The 22,323-nt window shown below is 41.9% G+C and overlaps 1 protein-coding gene across 2 annotated transcripts in view; it reads right to left on the bottom strand.

The window, feature by feature from the left end:
* Positions 1-5,035: 5,035 nt before the first annotated feature.
* LOC106610230 (uncharacterized) overlaps positions 5,036-22,323 on the bottom strand; it is a 30,589-nt gene continuing 13,301 nt past the window's right edge. For both annotated transcript variants that reach the window (XM_014209445.3, XM_014209446.3), the window contains exon 10: positions 5,036-5,322. The gene's annotated coding sequence lies outside the window, so the exon portion shown is untranslated. The remainder of the gene's footprint in view (positions 5,323-22,323) is intronic.

Below are 22,323 nucleotides of genomic sequence, written 5' to 3'. Positions count from 1 at the left end.
TGGCTAGCTAAGTTACAAAATGCAGTGGCTGTCTTTTGTGTTGCTGGGTGCTCCAACTTCTTTTTATCTTGAATGAGTCCTCTAGGAAGTTTTTCTTGGTAAGCCATTCTTACGATCTTACAGTGTTAGGCTTTCACAAGGAAATTCAGAGAAGCAGATTGTAATTTTGGTGTGCATAGAATAGTCACGAGTGCATTCGGATGCTTGTTCCACGCCAAATTTCTTCACAATATGACAAACAGGCTCATAGATTTTTAAAAATTATTATACAAAATTATCAACAACTTACATCTCTACATCAAACATGTCTAACAAAAACAAAACACAGGTATAAACAAGAAAATACTAAATACACACAAAGAAAAAGAAAAAAAATATATTAAAGTGCAATTGTATTCACTGAAAAAAACCGGCATTATAATGATTCAGTAAGATGTTATTCTTTTTGTTATTCACTATGGATAATGTCTTCAATGATGATTCAATTCAATCAAAAATATTTGTAATTTTTATTTGAGTATAAAGTATTTGGCAACAAGAATAAAACAAATTCACTATCATTTCAATGGTTTTGTTATCATTGCAATAGTAACATATTATATCCTTCATGTCAAAAACATGGGTAGTGTTCAAAACGGTAAATAAATATTCAGCAAGGTTTTCCCAAAAATCTATCACAGATTTACATTCATAGAACAAGTGAGTGAGATGTTCACATTTTTCTCAGAAAACGCAGATGTAGAAACGGGTTCATTCTGTTCAGAACAACCCAGGGCATGACGCCATGTCGTCTTGTAACTGTACATCAAGCTTAGTGATCATAAACGTTGACACTGTATAAGACCTGAGTTTTATGATATGGAAATGTGACGTGCACATTTGGACTCACTGGTGTTTGGCTTGTATGACATCAAAGCGGTATATTTATTATAATCCTAATCACCTCGTCTTTCAAAATACATAGAGTCCTCTTTATTTACGGCATTTCCCTCACTCAGACAACAAAATATGTTGCACAACAATTTTTTGTTGCTCGCGATGTTCAAATTCAGAACTGCTGTCAGTCAAAACCAATACTGAATTGTGAAGTGGAGACCTTGACCTCTGACATCATGTATAGCATGTTACTGTACAGCCACTGCATCCAATTTAAATGCCTATCAGTGTCCAAATCTGCTATTTTGAACCCGTGTACACTCCTTCAAATTAGTGCATTTGGCTATTTCAGACACACGTTGCTGACAGGTGTATAAAATCGAGCACACAGTCATGCAATATTCCCACGGGGGGCCAGTATGTAAAAATGTAATAAAAATGTATGCACTCTACTGTAAGTCGCTCTGGATAAGAGCGTCTGCTAAATTACTAAAATTATAGTGTAATTCATAAACAAACACTGGCAGTAGAATGGCCTTACTGAATAGCTCAATGACTTTCAATGTCACACCATCATAGGATACCACCTTTCCAGTCAGTTCATCAAATTTCAGCCCTGCTAGAGATACCCCTGTCAACTGTAAGGGCTGTTATTGTAAAGTGGAAACTTCTAGGAGCAACAACGGCTCAACCGCAAAGTGGTAGGCCACACAAGCTCACAGAACGGGACTGCCGAGTGCAGAAGCGCGTAAAAATCATCTGTCCTCGGTTGCAACACTCACTACCGAGTTCCAAACTGACTCTGGAAGCATTGTCAGCACAAAAACGGTTTGTCTGGAGCTTCATGAAATGGTTTTCCATAGGTGAGCATCCGCACACAACCCTAAGATCACCATGCGCAATGCCAAACATTGGCTGGAGTGGTGTAAAACTCGCTGCCATTGGACTCTGGAGCAGTGGAAACGCGTTCTCTGGAGTGATGAATCACGCTTCACAGTCCGACGGACGAATCGGGGTTTGGCGGATGCCAGGAGAATGCTACCTGCCCCAATGCATAGTGCCAACTGTAAAGTTTGGTGGATGAGGAATAATGGTCTTGGGCTGTTTTTCATGGTTTGGGCTAGGCCCCTTAGTTCCAGTGAAGGGAAATCTTAACGCTACAGAATACAATGACATTCTAGACCATTTTGTGCTTCCAACTTTGTGGCAACAGTTTGGGGAAATTCCTTTCCTGTTTCAGCATGACAATGCCCCCTTTCGCAAACAGAGGTCCATACAGAAATGGTTTGTCGAGATTGGTGTGAAAGAACTTGACTGGCCTGCACAGAGCCCTGACCTCAATCCCATCAACCACCTTTGGAACGCCGACTGTGAGCCAGGCCTAATCGCCCAACATCAATGGCCGACCTCACTAATGCTTGTGGCTGAATGGAAGCAAGTCCCCACAGTAATGTTCCAACATCTAGTGGAAAGCCTTCCTAGAAGAGTGGAGGATGTTATAGCAGCAAAGGATGGACCAACTCCTTATTAATGCCCATGATTTTGGAATGAGATGTTTGAACGAGCAGGTGTTCACATACTTTTGGTCATGTTGTGCACGTTTAGAAGGTCCCATTTACCAGATTCTGAACATGGAGAAGTTCTAGTGGCCACCTTTCCCTGATCACCTCTGATAAGCCCCCCTCCACATCCTCAGAATAGCACCCAGAAAGAGGGTCCACCATAACCCCTTTCTCTTTGCTTTCACCCTTTGACGCTAGCATCCGAATCATCCGGCCCGCCTGTAAAAATACACAGTGTATAAATAGGGGATACCAAGAAGGATCCTAATACATTTGGATCCGGTTCAGTTCAGGGAGAGGATGGGAGGAGGGTAGTATTCTGCCTCCTTTAGCTGGTTGGCGCGAGGTCCCAATGACTGTGGTCAGGTTTGGAGGGTATGAGCCTGCATTCCAGTGCCTCTCCTGCCGTCACGAACTCACCACAAGGCCCAACGCAGCATTTCAGCTCTTAATGGTGGATTAAGATGTAAAAACCACCCGATTGGTCCGCTGGCTGTAGGGACTGGTGTTATCACCTGGCGTTATCACTAGGCAGAACAGGACAGAAGCCCTGGAGACAAGCTTCATATAGCACCTGGAACAGGCCCAAAAACTAGGCACTAGATGGGTGGTACTATAACTACATTACATAAGACTTTAAAAAGTATGTATGATCACAAGTAATTTATGGTCATAAGTAAGCATTAATGCACAAGACTGTGCATTGTCAGGGAATAACTGTACACCTCCAGCGGTGTGAGAAGGCACACGGCCGAAGGAGTTCACACTGAAGGAGTTTAGATGGAGTGCTAGGTAGTCTACAAACACAATGTCATGGTCGATCCATGTTCCAAGGCTATATTCAAGGTCTAATTAGCGGTGATAATGAGCTAGCTATTGAACGCCAGTCCAGCTAAAAGAGCCCTGCTAGAGACTTGAGGGAGTGCTGCACTGCAGTCCCAGGAATGTGTGGCACAGTGTCAGGGAATTCCTGTCTTTTAACGCTGTCACTTTGAAGCGAACGCATTGACACCTGTAGCCCGTGTTTACACTCACCATAACATGACCGGCTGGACCGGAGGCGAGATGCTGGACAGTTGGCCGGTCAGCAAGAAGAAATTACATGTTTAGGGGAACCTTGAGACTAGGGGAACCTTGTTACAATGACAACTATTTTAAAAAGGTTTCTAGAAATGTTTTTTCCCCTTGAAAAATCTGAGAGAAGGAAGTGCCGTCTCCACACTTTTAGAAAAACCACAGCTAGATGCTACAGATGTTTTTGATAGATTTATTAAAATGTACAAACAAGAGAAACAGGTGTTCTAGACAGAGCATTGTTTATGGAAACGTGTTCTAGACTACTTAGCTTTTAACATTTTATTTGTGTCAAGATTTTAGACTTGATGCATGAAAAAAAAGGAGGTATATTTTGACACACTACATTGGGATGTTTGTGAATGAGTGTGTAGAAAGAAGATAAACTATCCTGTAAAGGAAACAGTTTGGAGTTCTCGCCCGTATCCCACCTCTCCCAGCTGTATCTTTCTGTCATAGCTAAGCTATATCACAGTATCACTTTCATTTCCCCTGGATCATGAACCAACACTGCTATCTTCTTGGCTTGGACTGTATCTAGCCCTGGCCTCCCTTTCCTCTCCTTTTATTTGTTGTGTTTTACTACGTGGAAATTATAGCATATCTGCTATTATTAGCATCATCCAGAGCAATCCACCCATAAGCCTTTTAGGATGTCTTCTTGGATGGAGATGCAGTGGATTGGCTCGATAGCCTGGTTTCTAATTCATGAGGGTATTAACAGGTGGCCTCGCAATAGCAGGGTCCAGTTCACTGTATGTGGGGGACCATGGCTGCATTTAGCAGGGCACAACATTGTGAAACGTTCAGAAATATATTTTACAGAACAGACATGCCTCTGTGAGATGCGGAATCAGGTATCACATCAGCTCTAATCATGACATTTCTATCTGCAACGTTTCCACAACGTTTGGCTCCTGAACGAGGCCCAGCTGACACGAGGGGAAGTTGAAGAACATGAATAAAACACAAGCTTCACGCTGAGTAGGACTGAGATCGCCCAATAACAGACATATTGTGACACATTCACTACATTTATCTAGCTACTGACATCAAAACAGCCAAAAAGGATGTAATCAAATCCATGCAAATAAAATGTACAGAACATGACAATGGAAGTATTGCCGTTTTTTCAAAAAGACAAATGAATTGACAATATAGCTTGAGGGGGAATGTGAAAAATCTGCATAAAGATTTGAAACTGATCTCCCCAAAAATGTATCTTGGAAACAGAGATCTTAACAATTTTAAGTTCATACATGACCTCATATCTCGTATGACTTCATATGAGTTTATGTAAATAAATAATGCAGCTTTCTAGAATGCCCTTCAAGCCAATCAGAAATCAGTATTCAACAATGCCGTGGTATAAATCCTAATTAAATCAGAACAACATCATGAACACATACTGACACTGCTACTCTTCCCTAAAGACATACTTCCTATCTATACTATACACACACACACACACACACACACACACACACACGAGACATGGACCCTATGACGCAGGGCATATGTTTAGAATTTAAATGAATGAATCAAAATTAGGCGTATTAACTCCGAAGGCTATGATAACAAAAATACAGTATAATAAAAGTACCAGAATATAATGATAGCATTTGTGAAATTTAACTTAGCATTTCCGTAGGTTATCCTGAGATATAAAAGACAACAATAGTTAAATTGTTTATAGACAGAGAAAACATCAACTTAATCAACTAGCCTATATAATATGAATTGAAAGAAATACTTTGTTTTCAGGCGTTTCCCGATGAATTTACCTTTTACTTCCCGTTTTTTCTTCAGCCTAAAAAACACAAAGAAACAACGTGGAAGTCAGCATGAAGTCAGTGGGTCATTCATGATTCAAATGATTCATTTTGTTGTGCAGAACAGTTATTCATCTGAAAAGCACTTAGCTTCAACCTTTGCTAATCCTGCTTTGTAATCGATGGAGCGTCACGATGGGGAGATCAAACTGGGCTACCTTTCAGGGCTTTTTAACTTTCTCCTCAGTTTTCTCCATCTATATTTCTACCTGGCTGGATGTTCCTGGAAAGTTGTGTCCTTAGTCATCCTGTGACACCACTATCCTGGCTCTCATCACCTGTAACCCCCTGCCGTACCTTCTGCTTTGACCATGTTTACGTGGCCTCTGACCTTTGACACCTGTGCTGAAACATCTGTTTGCGGGACAGGATACCGGACATTGAAAAAAAAAAAATCTCTATTGAATTGATTTATGATGACCCTTTTATGGATTCTTCGAACCGGTGTATGCCCCCTAGGTGTAAAGACCGTGGAGTTGAGGTGGTTCAACTCCTTAAAAAGCAATTGGTGACTTAGACTAGATTCACTTTTAGATCGACAAAAAGCTGCGTGTACAGATTTCATACATAAAACTCCTATAAATAAGAACTGAAGGCAGCTAACAGGTGTTTATTGGATATGGATGGAGTGCAGTCTATAGTACATCACCAAATCAATGAAAACCGGCCATGCTGTAGGAGTGTCTCATCCTCACAGCTCTTATATCCTGCCGTTGCACTTTCAAATGTGACCCCCGGTAATCTCAAATGCATGCAATAAAAAGGAGACCGGGTAACAGAGAACAGCTTTATGTGATTACTAAGGGTCTGATTGCATATTGCAGGACAGTTGAGCTCTTGCACAGCTCTGTGAAGTGGCTGGGCTAAACTGAGCTAAAGTTGAGCCATATAGGAACAGATAGGGATCTGTGTGGAGAGAACCCCCAGTTAGGCAGTTACTATAGTGAAGGAGAAACCTAGTCACTGAAAGGCTTGACATTCCACTGGGGATTTAGTGACTCTGGGGAAAATGCTACGAAGGCTAACCTGAGTCCAGCGAGAGACTACCACCTCCTCAATCTGGTCTCTGAACAAGAGCTCAAATGCTGGCTTACAAAAGTAGTGATTACAATTGATTAGATTGCTCACATTGTAGTAAGGCCTAGGAGTCAAGTGTTTGAACTGTAGCGGAGGTAAGTTTCCACCTATCATTTTGTTAACGGATAGTAATAGACCAAAACCTCAACCGGTTTTCAGTCTCATTACCTACAACCTGCATAGACCTGTTTACTACCTTCACCTTTACCCCCCTCTAAAAACGACAGGTGGAAACTAAGTGAAATCCGAAATCCTTTCTGTCCTAAACTGACTATATACCTGTTTTATCATTGCTTTATGACATCACAGAGGGACAGTTTCAAATGTTACAATTTATCACCGCTCTTTCCATCTCCCCTGGGCTTTTACAGCGTGCAGTAAAGCAGATCTGGCCTCTTGGAACCGTCCACTCGTCATCACAACGGTCTCCTCTAAACTACCTGTTCCATGCAGTCAATATTCCTACACTGCATGGTAGAATACAATAGAACTGTAATTGTCCATTTTGTCAGAAGACGTTTCCATAAAGACGTTTTTGGAAACACTTTGAATGAAAGAGCAATGCATGTGTCTAAGCTAATTACCTACCTATTAGTATGGGCATGTAAAAACAGAGAAAATAACTAGGGAAGCAAAAACCGGTTTGATCTGACAGATTAACAACTGAAAGGTTAAGTGCTGAAAAGTTTAATAGCTAATCGTAATAGCTTTCAGGTCAAAGCAACAGTGGCCTTCCCTGTGGCTCAGTTGGTAGAGCATGGTGTTTGCAATGCCAGCATGGTGTGTGTAACGCCAGGGTTGTGGGTTCGATTCCCATGGGGGGCCAGTACAAGAAAAAAAAAAATGCATGAAATGAAATGTGTGCATTCATTACTGTAAGTCGCTCTGGATAAGAGCATCTGCTAAGTGACTAAAATGTAAATGTAAAAAATGCAATGCAGCGATTTACTACATATTTAGTATGCAGTTGTTAATATCAATGTGAAAGCTTGCTGAGGAAGAACAAAACCGCAAGTTCATTTAAAGGTACAGTGTTTCTTCTAATAGGTTTACGTGCAATATAAACATAATGCATTACATTTACAACAACAAAAGCCAAATTCATCATAGTCATGAATATGCACAGCCCTGCGTCAACTTGTATTACTATTTCTCAACCAGTAACATTTCACTATCAAACATCCGGTAAAACATCTCTATTTTAAAACCACCATACACACACATCAAAACGTAGCAATAGTGGCCGCAGTGTAACATACCTAAAGCGTTGATTTAAAGTAAACTGTTCTAACACCTAGAGAGTGGGGAGAAAAGTCCCCCAACCGCGATGACTAACACACTGAAAGACACAGGCATGTTAAGCCGTGGTGGGACTCGTCAGTTTGGGCCTGAGGAAGGAATGTTGGAGGTTGGAGCTGATGCTTGAGGCGATACCAGCAGGTGAATGTCCATCTTTCACCAAGTCTCTGATCACAGTAGGCCCAGAGGCCCGGAGAGTAGGTTAGACCCAGGAGGAGTGGACAGGAATGCTAAAACAACCAATTACGTTGGATGGAGACACCGGCAGAAAATACACCAAGCAGAGGATGGTGACAGGTCTATCCCTTACATACTATTGAAGTCACAGGCAGAATCGCATTATGGGGATGGACATGAAGCTGTTATGGCTGCTGCTCCTTCCAAACAGTGTGCCTCCAGGACAGAATCTGATCTCATGGGGACAGTCAATGAGATCAGAACGATGACTGGTTTGGTACTATGACATCAGTCCATCCAGAGATAGTAAGATAGTTGGAAATACCATGCTCTCTCTTGACTGATGTAGAGATTTGGTTATGGCTCATGAGAATAGAAATACCTTGTCAGGAACTAAGACTAAATCCATCCACAGTACTTATTGCTTTGTACATAGAAAGGTGACAGTATTTGTGAATGAGTGTGGAGAAGGCATCGCCAGGCCCAGTTATCTATCTAGATTTCGCCTATCGGATAGGATTAAATGCATAGAAATAGACTGAATAGAACAGAGTAATTATTGACTTGAATTGGGACACTCGTTCTATTCATTTAAATCGTATCCGATTGCCAAAATCCAGCTAGATAACTTTTGAAAAACTGAGCCTAGGGACTCTAGAGGAGCTGAAAGGATCGGCCACTTCCCTAATCCGGCATTTGGCGGGCGGACTCAATTCCCAGGAGATTATCTGGATAATCCTGCCCCAGGGGAATTCTGTTCAGTAAACAAAGCCTGACCTTAGTTCTGCTGACTACTAGAGACGTTCGACTAACTGCACCTCCCAACTCCCCACAAATGATTTTCTGAACTACTAGTAGGTCCTCAAAGCACTGACTGTCTGTAAAACAACTGGAAGTGACAGATGGTGTTGGTCAGAGGAACTGTAAGGATTTTGTTCAGTGACTGTATTATTGTCCTTCATTGTTAGTCTAGGATACCGGATTTCAACTTCAGAGTATAGGGACAGATCTAATTTGATCACCCTGTTGCAGGAGAACTTTCCTGCAAAGCAGGACATTTAAAACTCGTGGACTATTTGAGGTTCAAAAAGGTTTAGTAATTCCACGACGAAATTTCAGACTTGATTTTCCCTTACGAAATATGTATTTACCCCAACAAAAATGTAGATGAATTATAATCCACGTTTCCTGTTGCAAACTGTCTCAAATGAAGATCCTACATCTGCAATAGACTGGCCTTTGGCCTGGTCTCCTTTGTAAAGCTCAATGGAACATCCGGATGCAATAATAGAATAGAGTAGTAGCCTCTATCTCTAGGAATAGTGTCTGGGCAAAGTGGGCATCACATCATAGCATGCTACCAGATCACACACACGATGTCAAGGGCTGCTGCTAGCTGCAATGAAGATACTAGGTGCTATTCGGAAAACCCTGTGGTGTCGAACAACGGGCCCCTATTTAGAGAGCTATGGAACCTGGGTGACCGCTGACAAGCTAAGCTACCAAGGTGTAAATACCATTTCCATATAGCATATCAAACTTATAGCCATATTATTTTATTGCCATTGCCTTTCTATCATCTGCTTTCCTTTGTTGACAGACCAGTATTATTATTATTATTATTATTATTATTATTATTATTATTATTTAGCTCCTAAAGCGAAGTCAGTGACGGTGTGTGTCTTACAGCACTTGGCAACCAGCTGTCTGGTAGCATGGTGAGAATACAAGAGAGAGAAGGGAAAACGTGACAGCTATGGTGGAACTCTTGGGAAGAGTCTAAAATACAAACACTCAAAAAAGGTCAAAGGTCACCGTCCAGGGTTAGGTAGAGGGTATAGTGAACAGTGAAATTGTAAAAGTGAGCTCTTAAGAATTATCTTCCTTTACCTTGTGTGTGTGTGTGTGTGTGTGTGTGTGTGTGTGTGTGTGTGTGTGTGTGTGTGTGTGTGTGTGTGTGTGTGTGTGTGTGTGTGTGTGTGTGTGTGTGTAGGTGGCAGGGAAGTCAGGCGCAGGAGAAACCAACTTGGTGTAACTGGAGTAGTTTAATATATATAAAACAAACTCCAAAACCAAAGTACATAAAAAAATAAACATGGGTAAACTAACCCGTCGCACACCTATACAAAATACACGAACACATAACCACAAACAATCTCCGACAAGGACATGAGGGGAAACAGAGGATTAAATACACAGCATGTAAAGAATGGGATTGGAACCAGATGTGTAGGAAGACAAGACAAAACCAATGGATAATGAAAAATGGATCAATGATGGCTAGAAGACCGGTGACGTCGACCGCCGAGCACCACCCGAACAAGGAGGGGCATCGACTTCGGCAGAAGTCGTGACAGTGTGTGTGTGTGTGTGTGTGTGTGTGTGTGTGTGTGTGTGTGTGTGTGTGTGTGTGTGTGTGTGTGTGTGTGTGTGTGTGGCATCTGTATGTTTATAGGTGCAATATGCAGAAATCGCTCTGCCATTTCCTGTTTGCAAAATTTCTAATAGTTTGCCTAATTTTAGTTTATGTGACCAAACAAGCAATGTATAGTGTAGAGAATCATTGTACCATCTAAACCGCTGTGAAATATCTTATAAAAATACCCCAAAATATGTTGCTGTTTGAAGCTGGTGTATGAAACAGAAAGTACATTTCGCAACAACGAAAGGTAAGAACGGGAAGCATAGAAATAATGCACCTAGAACATATCTACCACTTCTTAGAGTTGAGAATGACACATTTCTATGTGAATTTGGTCGGGTCCCCCAAACAGTTACATATTGCAGCTTTAAGTGTGTGCAGGTCTAGAGGTTCCTTGAGGACAATTCCCTCTAGCTCAACCTCTGCATGGACATGTCTCAGTGACCACTAAAGAATGTGGGTGTGTCTCCTAGGACACAGGGAGTACATCACTCCCCTCCTTGTGGTCAGCGTATACCCTTTAATTAGGTTGCGCTGACCTCTGACCTTTTCACTTAGCTCCCACCGCAAAGGGTCACTGAAGGTCAAGGAACCCAAGCAGGAAGTTGGACCGACCCCACCTAGCGGTTTTGTGATGTGGAGACAAGTTCAGGAAGTGAACACGTGAGATGTGTGTGGTATTATACAAACGCGATCTGACTGATCTCTGGACCAGATAGCAGTGGTAAACGCACTGCCGATATGACTAATGGGTTGGGGGATGGTTTCAGGTCACATAAAGGAGAGATGCTTCCTTTCATAAAGAGAGGCACAGTATAGTGTGTAAAAATATCACGGACCAGGGCTAGCAATAGATACTCAAATCAATGTCTCAGTTATACTCCCTTGTATTCTACAGAAAGCTAATGAACAAGGCTAATCAGCTTACTACGCAACAAGAGTTTGATAGCAACGGAAGGCTATATTTTAGGCGACTATATGAGTATGGTGTAAGTATATGATAAAACAGCTAAACTATCATTCAAACAGAGAGAGAGCGAGAGAGAGAGAGCGAGAGAGAGAGAGAGAGAGAGAGAGAGAGTGGTTGGAGAAGGAGGTTGGAGTTCCTTATTGGTTATAGATAGCTCTCAAGCATCTGTTTGACTTGACCCCATTTGTCAAGGTTTCAGCTTCTTCTACAAAGGCAAGCCATGATGACCACATAATGGGGCTTTCTTTCAAAACAACCTGCCTCTAAATTGTTTGGAAAGCCATGTCCTCTAGCACAGGCTACAAATGAAGATTGACATGGTGTTAACATTGGTGGAGATCCATAATAGTCAATGAGCCAAACGGTATCTAAACTAGCTAAGGGGCTATCTGAATTTTGTCTTTGATTGACTTGTATACTTAGGGTTGTTATAGCAAACAACTGCCACTAAATCAACTGGCTGAACTAGCAAATGTCTTTTTCACTCAGTTATTGGATTTTTCACAAGATGAATTTGACACCCAGTTTGCTCTGACCTCTGCCACAGAATGTGATAGTGTTTCAATAGCGAGCAGCTAGATAGCTACATTAGCTACATTCCACCCACACCAGCAGTTGTGTACTGTACAGTGAGGCAGGGCTGCATCCTAACGTTTAAATATAGTAAAGGTTAAATATACTAATGGTTTCGCTGAGTGTTGGTAAAAGAAAAAGAGAAAAAAAGAAAAGAAAACAGGAAAAGGGCAAAGGGATACGACCCGGTCATGACAGATGCAAAGCTAACAGGAAGCCTTGGGTGTATGTTTATAATAGATTAATTAGCACCTGTAAGTGGCCCTCTTGTAAATTTACCCTCTTGCATTCTAAACACATTTAGATCGTCCGAAACACACCTGACCGATAAAGCCAAAGGAAAAGACAGCTGGGTTACAGTTGTAGGAAGTGTTTCTGTTTCTGCCTACCAACCAAAAGTGAATATACTCCCACGTGGAATATTTATTTATTTATTTAACCTTTATTAAACTAGGCAAGTCAGTTAAGAACAAATTCTTATTTACAATGATGGCCTACCAAAAGGCAAAAGTCCTCCTGCGGGGATAAGGGCTGGGATTAAAAATGAAAAATAAATATAGGACAAAACATACAGTGCCTTGCGAAAGTATTCGGCCCCCTTGACCTTTTCGACCTTTTGCCACATTTCAGGCTTCAAACATAAAGATATAAAACTGTATTTTTTTGTGAAGAATCAACAACAAGTGGGACACAATTATGAAGTGGAACGAAATGTATTCGATATTTCAAACTTTTTTAACAAATAAAAAACAGAAAAATTAGCCGTGCAAAATTATTCAGCCCCTTTACTTTCAGTGCAGCAAACTCTCTCCAGAAGTTCAGTGAGGATCTCTGAATGATCCAATGTTGACCTAAATTACTAATGATGATAAATAGAATCCACCTGTGTGTAATCAAGTCTCCGTATAAATGCACCTGCTCTGTGATAGTCTCAGAGGTCCGTTTAAAGCGCAGAGAGCATCATGAAGAACAAGGAACACACCAGGCAGGTCCGAGATACTGTTGTGGAGAAGTTTAAAGCCGGATTTGGATACAAAAAGATTTCCCAAGCTTTAAACATCCCAAGGAGCACTGTGCAAGCGATAACATTGAAATGGAAGGAGTATCAGACCACTGCAAATCTACGAAGACCCGGCCGTCCCTCTAAACTTTCAGCTCATACAAGGAGAAGACTGATCAGAGATGCAGCCAAGAGGCCCATGATCACTCTGGATGAACTGCAGAGATCTACAGCTGAGGTGGGAGACTCTGTCCATAGGACAACAATCAGTCGTATACTGCACAAATCTGGCCTTTATGGAAGTGGCAAGAAGAAAGCCATTTCTTAAAGATATCCATAAAAAGTGTAGTTTAAAGTTTGCCACTAGCCACCTGGGAGACACACCAAACATGTGGAAGAAGGTGCTCTGGTCAGATGAATCCAAAATCGAACTTTTTGGCAACAATGCAAAACGTTATGTTTGGCGTAAAAGCAACACAGCTCATCACCCTGAACACACCATCCCCACTGTCAAACATGGTGGTGGCAGCATCATGGTTTGGGCCTGCTTTTCTTCAGCAGGGGCAGGGAAGATGGTTAAAATTGATGGGAAGATGGATGGAGCCAAATACAGGACCATTCTGGAAGAAAACCTGATGGAGTCTGCAAAAGACCTGAGACTGGGACGGAGATTTGTCTTCCAACAAGACAATGATCCAAAACATAAAGCAAAATCTACAATGGAATGGTTCACAAATAAACATATCCAGGTGTTAGAATGGCCAAGTCAAAGTCCAGACCTGAATCCAATCGAGAATCTGTGGAAAGAACTGAAAACTGCTGTTCACAAACGCTCTCCATCCAACCTCACTGAGCTCGAGCTGTTTTGCAAGGAGGAATGGGCAAAAATGTCAGTCTCTCGATGTGCAAAACTGATAGAGACATACCCCAAGCGACTTACAGCTGTAATCACAGCAAAAGGTGGCGCTACAAAGTATTAACTTAAGGGGGCTGAATAATTTTGCACGCCCAATTTTTCCGTTTTTTATTTGTTAAAAAAGTTAGAAATATCCAATAAATTTCGTTCCACTTCATGATTGTGTCCCACCATGTTGTTGATTCTTCACAAAAAATTACAGTTTTATATCTTTATGTTTGAAGCCTGAAATGTGGCAAAAGGTCGAAAAGTTCAAGGGGGCCGAATACTTTCGCAAGGCACTGTACATCACGACAAGAGAGAAAACACAGCACTACGTAAAGAGAGACCTAAGACAACAACACAGCATGGTAGCGACACAACATGGAAGCAGCACAAAACATGGTACAAACATTATTGGCACAGACAACAGCACAAAGGGCAAGAAGGTAGAGACAACAATACATCACACAAAGCAGCCACAACTGTCAGTAAGAGTGTCAAAGATTGAATAAACAGTGCATTCGGAAAGCATTCAGACCCCTTAACTTGTTCCACATTTGTTACTTTACAGCCTTATTCTAAAATGGATTACATTTTTTCCCCTCATCTACACACAATACCCCATAATGACAAAGCGAAAACAGGTTTTAGAAATGTATTAGGAAAATAATTTATTTACATAAGCATTCAGACCCTTTTCTATGAGACTCAAAACTTTGCTCAGGTGCATCCTGTTTCCATTGATCATCCTTGAGATGTTTCTACAACTTAATTTGAGTCTACCTATAGTAAACTCAATTGATTGGACATGATTTGGAAAGGCACACACCTGTCTATATAAGGTCCCACAGTTGACAGTGCACGTCAGAGCAAAAACCAAGCCATGAGGTAGAAGGAATTGTCCGTAGAGCTCTGAGACAGGATTGTGTCGAGGCAGAGGTCTGTGGAAGGGTACCACCAAGACTCTTCCTAGAGCTGGCAGCCTGGCCAAACTGAGCAATTGGGGGAGAAGGGCCTTGGTCAGGGAGGTGACCAAGAACCCAATGGTAACTCTGAACTCCAGAGTTCCTCTATGGAGATGGGAGAAACTTCCAAAAGGGCAACCATCTCTGCAGCACTTCACCAATCAGTCCTTTATGGTAAAGTGTCCAGAAGGAAGCCACTTCTCAGTAAAAAAGGCAAGATGTGCAAAGCTTGTAGCGTCATACCCAAGAAGACATGAGGCTGTAATCGCTGCCAAAGATGCTTCAACAAAGTACTGAGTAACGGGTGTGCATACTTACGAAAATGTGATATTTCAGTTATTTGAATTTTTTGCAAACTTTTCTAAAAACCTGTTTTTGCTTTGTCATTATGGGGTATTGTGTGTAGATTGATGAGGACAAAAAACAATTTCATCCATTTTAGAATAAGGCTGTAACGGAACAAAATGTGGAAAAAGTCAAGGGGTCTGAATACTTTCCGAATGCACTGTACATGTAGATGTACAGTACTAGTCAAAAGTTGACACACCTACACCAACCTTTTCTTTATTTTTACTATTTTCTACATTGTAGAATAATAGTGAAGACATCAAAACTATGAGATAACACATGGAATCATGTAGTAACCAGAAAAGTGTTTAAAAAATAAAATCAAATTATTGGCATTCTCTCAACCAGCTTCACCTGGAATGCTTTTCCAACAGTTTTGAAGGAGTTCCCACATATGCTTGCCTAGTTGTTGGCTGCTTTTCCTTCACTCTGCGGTCCAACTCATCCCAAACCATCTCAATTGGGGTAAGGTCAGGTAATTGGGGTGAGGTCAGATGATTGTGGAGGCCAAGTCATCTGCTGCAGCACTCCTTCACTCTGCTTCTTGGTCAAATAGCCCTTACACAGCCTGGAAGTGTGTTGGGTCATTGTCCTGTTGAAAAACAAATGATAACTGTTGCACAAACCAGATGGGATGGCGTATCGCTGCAGAATGCTGTGGTAGCCTTGCTGGTTAAGTGTGCCTTGAATTCTAAATAAATCACTGACAGTGTCACAGGCAAAGCACCCCCACACCATCACACCTCCTCCTCCATGCTTCACAGTGGGTACCACACATGCGGAGATCATCCATTCACCTACTCCGCATCTCACAAAGACAGCGGTTGGAACCAAACATCTCTAATTTGGACAGATTTCCACTGGTCTAATGTCCATTGCTCGTGTTTCTTGGCCCAAGCAAGTCTTCTTCTTATTGGTGTCCTTTAGAAGTGGTTTATTTGCAGAAATTCGACCATGAAGGCCTGACTCACGCAGTCTCCTCTGAACAGTTGATGTTGAGATGTGTCTGTTACTTGAGCTCTGTGAAGGATTTATTGGGCTGCAATTTCTGAGGCTGTTAGCTCTAATGAACTTATCCTCTGCAGCAGAGGTAACTCTGGGTCTTCCTTTCCTGTGGCGGTCCTTGTGAGAGCCAGTTTCATCATAGAGCTTGATGGTTTTTGTGACTGCACTTGAAGAAACATTCAAAGTTCTTGAAATGTTCCGGATTGACTGACCTTCATGTCTTCAAGTAATGGACTGTCGTTTCTCTTTGCTTATTTGAACTGTTCTTGCCATAATATGGACTTGGTCTTTTACCAAATAGGGCTATATCTGTATACCACCCCTACCTTGTCACAACACAAGTGATTGGCTCAAACAAAATAAGAAGGAATTCCACAAATTAACTTTTAACAAGGCACACCTGTTAATTGAAATGCATTCCAGGTGACTACCTCATGAAGCTGGTTGAGAGAATGCCAAGAGTGTGCAAAGCCGTCATCATGGCAAAAGGTGGCTACTTTGAAGAATATCAAATATAAAATACATTTTGATTTGTTTTACACTTTGTTGGTTACTACATGATTCCATGTGTTATTTTATAGTTTTGATGTCTTTACTATTATTCTACAATGTAGAAAATAGTAAAAATAAAGAAAAACCCTTGAATTAGTAGGTGTGTCTGGTCCTGTATATGTCAATAGATCCACTGCTAGACCTATCCTGTTTCAATCCGGCCTGGATCAGCACTATAAATAGAGGCAAACAAACAAGGTGTGAAGATTTACAGAGAAATCAACCATCTGTGATGGATGTAGCACAGTAACGTCAGACAGTGGAGGCTGTTGAGGGGAGGACGGCTCAAAATAATGTCTGGAATGGAGTCAATGGAATGGTATCGAACACATGGTTTCCATGTGATTCTTACCATTCCAATGACTCCATTCCAGCCATTACTATGAGCCGTCCTCCCCTCAGCAGCCTCCAGTGACTTCAACGTAGGAGGGGACCCAGGCCAGTGTGTGTGTGTGTGTGTGTGTGAGAGAGAGAGTGTGTGGAGCCCAGCCAGCATAGGGTGTGTCTGAAGGCTTTTAACTCTTTATCTGAGCATCAAAGGGAACCTTTACTCTGCATCTCTCAACACACTGGCTGAGTAGAAACAGGGAGACAGGGAGGCAATTCAAGACCTTCTGTGTAGAGCTGATTTAAATAAGTAGGGCACAAGGGATTAAAGAAGGGGTGTATGAAATGTTGAGGGTAAAGCCTTTACAAAATGAGATGTGGGGTGTCGTTTGACAGTGTTGTGTGATAAACAATGACTATGAAGATGCTCATTATGTGGTCTTTCAGTCAGTAATGGAATTTAGGGATTACAAGTTGATATTAGGTCAGGAATTGATGTCAAACAAGATGCATACATTTCATGATCAAAGAAATGTCTTTTGACAGAACAGTGGCTAACAGTAACATCCAGAGCCTGTATATAACAGTATCACATTAAAAAGCTAGACGCCAGAGACGCCATTTTGTCATAGGGCATTTGGGACCCTCAGACAGTTAAGTACAATCAACACTGAAACCGGACTCCACGCACTCCACATTCAAACTTTGGTCACAGGCAGCAGTCAGCCACCAACACAAACATGTGTGTTTTAATCTCATTCAAACACAATAAGTGTTTAATCTCATGGCTATATACAGTAATAACTAGATAATTGTCAGGGTAGAGGACTACTCATGCTATGTGAGCCACATAACCGGCTGAATACTAATCTAATCTAACATTATAAATATCAGTCTGTAGATACATGCAGCTGTTGTCATATTACACAACCTGAGCTGGTCTATTGTTGAATGATTCTCAGTGTGGAGCCCTGCACAATGTCTATCTCAGTTGGTGAGCCAGGGCAGAGAGTACAGTCGTGGCCAAAAGTTTTGAGAATGACACAAATATACATTTTCACAAAGTCTGCTGCCTCAGTGTCTTTAGATACTTTTGTCAGATGTTACTATGGAATACTGACGTAATTACACGCATTTCATAAGTGTCAAAGGCTTTTATTGACAATTACATGAAGTTGATGCAAAGAGTCAATATTTGCAGTGTTGACCCTTCTTTTTCAAGACCTCTGCAATCCGCCCTGGCATGCTGTCAATTAACTTCTGGGCCACATCCTGACTGATGGCAGCCCATTCTTGCATAATCAATGCTTGGAGTTTGTCAGAATTTGTGGGTTTTTCTTTGTCCACCCGCCTCTTGAGGATTGACCACAGGTTCTCAATGGGATTCAGGTCTGTGGAGTTTTCTGGCCATGGACCTAAAATATCGATGTTTTGTTCCCTGAGCCACTTAGTTATCACTTTTGCCTTATGGCAAGGTGCTCCATCAAGCTGGAAAATGCATTGTTCATCACCAAACTGTTCTTGGATGGTTGGGAGAAGTTGCTCTCGGAGGATGTGTTGGTACCATTCTTTATTCATGGCTGTGTTCTTAGGCAAAATTGAGAGTGAGCCCACTCCCTTGGCTGAGAAGCAACCCCACACATGAATGGTCTCAGGATGCTTTACTGTTGGCATGACACAGGACTGATGGTAGCGCTCACCTTGTCTTCTCCGGACAAGCTTTTTTCCGGATGCCCCAAACAATTGGACAGGGGATACATCAGAGAAAATGACTTTACCCCAGTCCTCAGCAGTCCAATCCCTGTACCTTTTGCAGAATATCAGTCTGTCCCTGATGTTTTTCCTGGAGAGAAGTGGCTTCTTTGCTGCCCTTCTTGACACCAGGCCATCCTCCAAAAGTCTTTGCCTCACTGTGCGTGCAGATGCACTCACACCTGCCTGCTGCCATTCAGGAGCAAGCTCTGTACTGGTGGTGCCCCAATCCCGCAGCTGAATCAACTTTAGGAGACGGTCCTGTCGCTTGCTGGACTTTCTTGGGCACCCTGAAGCCTTCTTCACAACAATTGAACCGCTCTCCTTGAAGTTCTTGATGATCCAATAAATGGTTGATTTAGGTGCAATCTTACTGACAGCAATATCCTTGCCTGTGAAGCCCTTTTTGTGCAAAGCAATGATGACGGCATTTGTTTCCTTGCAGGTAACCATGTTTGACAGAGGAAGAACAATGATTCCAAGCACCACCCTCCTTTTGAAGCTTCCAGTCTGTTATTCGAACTCAATCAGCATGACAGAGTGATCTCCAGCCTTGTCCTCATCAACACTCACACCTGTGTTAACGAGAGAATCACTGACATGATGTCAGCTGGTCCTTTTGTGGCAGGGCTGAAATGCAGTGGAAATGTTTTTGGGGGATTCAGTTCATTTGCATGGCAAAGAGGGACTTTGCAATTAATTGCAATTCATCTGATCACTCTTCATAACATTCTGGAGTATATGCAAATTGCCATCATACAAACTGAGGCAGCAGACTTTGTGAAAATTAATATTTGTGTCATTCTCAAAACATTTGGCCACGACTGTACACTGCTTATGTAATGGTTTGGGGAATCAAGCTTGTCTGATGAGTAACTGCCTGAGGCCTGAAGACTTCTGTTAGCTCCCCAAGCAAATGCTTAGGCTTTTAGCTTAGTGGGCTAACATTGTTGTGTTGCACAGGACACAAGAGGCAGATTTGGGATCAGCTGACACCAGCTGTTTTTGTCCTGTGTGTGTGTACGGGGCCTTCCCAGCCTGCCTTTCCACTAGTCCCTCCCTGTGATAAAACATCAAGCCAGTCAGGTGACATGACAGAGCCCTGTCATCTCCATCACCACATCAAAACCCACACATGCAGGAAACACCACCCAGCAGCATCCAGCCACTGTTATTACTGAGCCCAGGCCCCCTCTCACACTGCCATAGAGCCATTGGGATGTCCAAAATGGTGGTCTCAAACCACAAAATGGAGGTCTGTTATTTTATTTATTACTGGGGACAGCATTGCCACTACATAAACAAGAAAAATATTTATTTTGGGGCCGATGAATGACAAATATATCTAAGCACAAAGTTAGTAGATCTGTTCATAAGCACATGAGATAACATCATCTGATCCTTGACCTCAGTCTCCACACAGCCTTGCCCTGTCTTTGAACCTATGTGTCCAATCACATCGAACAAAAGCACCTCTTGAACAATAAAATAGCCCACACTAATTACTAGCTAGGCTTGCCCACATTCTCTCCCCTCTCTCTGGACCGACGGGCTATTCCACAGTCAAATTTATGATAACCCCCGAGAGCGGGCGGCATGAAAGCAAACCCGATCGGAAAATAACACAGCCGGCCTAACCAGCTAATTATGCTGTTTCATGAGCTGTCGGGTCATGTCCATTATCTCCCCTGGATGGGGGAGACAAGAGGCCTTTCAAGTTCAGGCTTTCCAGCTTGCTCATCACTACCTAAACCAGGTGGAAGGAAGAAAGGACTGGTTGTTTCTTTCTTTTCTCTTTCTTTCCTTTTTATGACTCCTTCAAGGTCGATTCAGTCTGTTTTCTATGTACAGTATCTACAACACAAAATAGACAGCTTTTCTTATTGTGTATGAGCAAGGCCGAGCTTTCCTTCCAAGAAGGGCATTTTCTCCTCATGCTAAATGTGAAATCCACAACTGAAGCTGCTGTATCATCCGTCGTCTTTTCCACTGTATTTAGAATATAGAGTTAATAACTACAATTCAACAGTGAGAATAATAAGCTACAGTCTTAGGACAAAAAAGGTGCTATCTAGAACCTAAAAGGGTTCTTCGGCAGTCCCCATAGGACAGGGGTGTCAAACTCATTCCATGGAGGGCCTGGTGTCTGTTGGTTTTTGTTTTTCCCTTTCAGTGAAGACCTAGACAACCAGGTTGACCTTAATTCATCAATTAAGTACAAAGGAGGAGCGAAAATCCTCGTCCCTCCGTGGAATGAGTTTGACACGTGCCATAGGAGAACCCTTTGAAGAACCCTTTTGTGTTCCATGTAGAACGTTACCAGAGGGTTTTACATGGAACTCAAAAGGGATCTACCTGAAACCAAAAAGTGTTCTACCTGGAACAAAAAAGGGTTCTCCTATGGGGACAGCCAAAGAACCCGTTTGGAATCCTTTTTTCTAAGAGTGTAACTACCAAGCCTATCAGTGGGCATACTTGCTTTCCATTGCCGAAATATAAATAATGTCGCTGTAGTTACCGTGATCCAATATCACTCCCCCAGTGTGAAACTCTAAACCATATCAATAACCTGCTGCTAGAAGGTAGCCCTGGTAGACTCAGTTCTCACTGTTTGTGTAAGTCATATGAAAGTTCTGGAAGGCAATGGTATGCCAGAATCTCCAGGAACTAAAATGTTAAACGGTGGGTATATGTGATTATATATATATATGACTGTGACATAGGTAAATAGAAACTAGCATAAAACATGTTATTTTAACAGCTGTATTTTGCTACATTACACATGTAGGATTATTAACGTCGTCATATATTATCTACGGTTAGTTATTCTCCATCTACATGGTCAACTCTGTCTCCAACGATTCTGTTAAATACATCTGTTAATAAATCACGTGAAATGGATCCTGGGACAATGAGGTGTATGGGGCCTTGTGTATTGTAAAATACTCTGAACCAAGGTAGTAATTTCTTCAGAGAGTGTCTGGACCAATTATCCAATCCTCTAATGAACTAATTATGGCAGTCCGAAGGCAATGATTGTAATTACATGCACAGCCACAGCATAGCCACCAAGACTTTCTCTCACGGTTTCCCCTACCTTAAAGACGGAGGTTGGAGACACGTCAGTCATCTTTAAGAATGACTATGGTTACACTGTCCATATTAGTGTACATGCAGTGTACACATGCATACCTGCATTATAAAAACAGTGTTCATAAAAATGTATCCATTAGTCCACTGCCTCTCCTCTCCCCCTACTGACCCTCATTCTAAATCTCCTGCTCAAACCATCCTGGAGGGGGGAGAGCGAGAGAAATAAAAAATAAAGAGAGAGGGAGAAAAAGGGGAAACCTGACTATTCTTCCCACCGGGATGGCGCAACGGGCTGCCTTACAAATCCCCACCCTTCTTATCCAGCCTTTCCTAAATACCCATAAAGGACAGGTCTGTCAGTGGTGCTATGCAGTAGACTTCTCTTCTAATTGCACTCTCCTACATGACCTAATTCATTCTGCTGTAAATGTAGTTTTATGAGACCTAATTCATTCTGCTGAAAATGTAGTTTTATGAGACCTAATTCATTCTGCTGTAAATGTCATTTTATGAGACCTAAT

This window comes from Salmo salar, chromosome 08, assembly GCF_965601325.2.
Source record: "Salmo salar chromosome 08, fSalSal1, whole genome shotgun sequence".
NCBI classification, from domain to species: Eukaryota; Metazoa; Chordata; class Actinopteri; order Salmoniformes; family Salmonidae; genus Salmo; species Salmo salar.
Note: the sequence above shows the minus strand (reverse complement) of the source record. Positions and strands in the feature narration are given on the sequence as shown.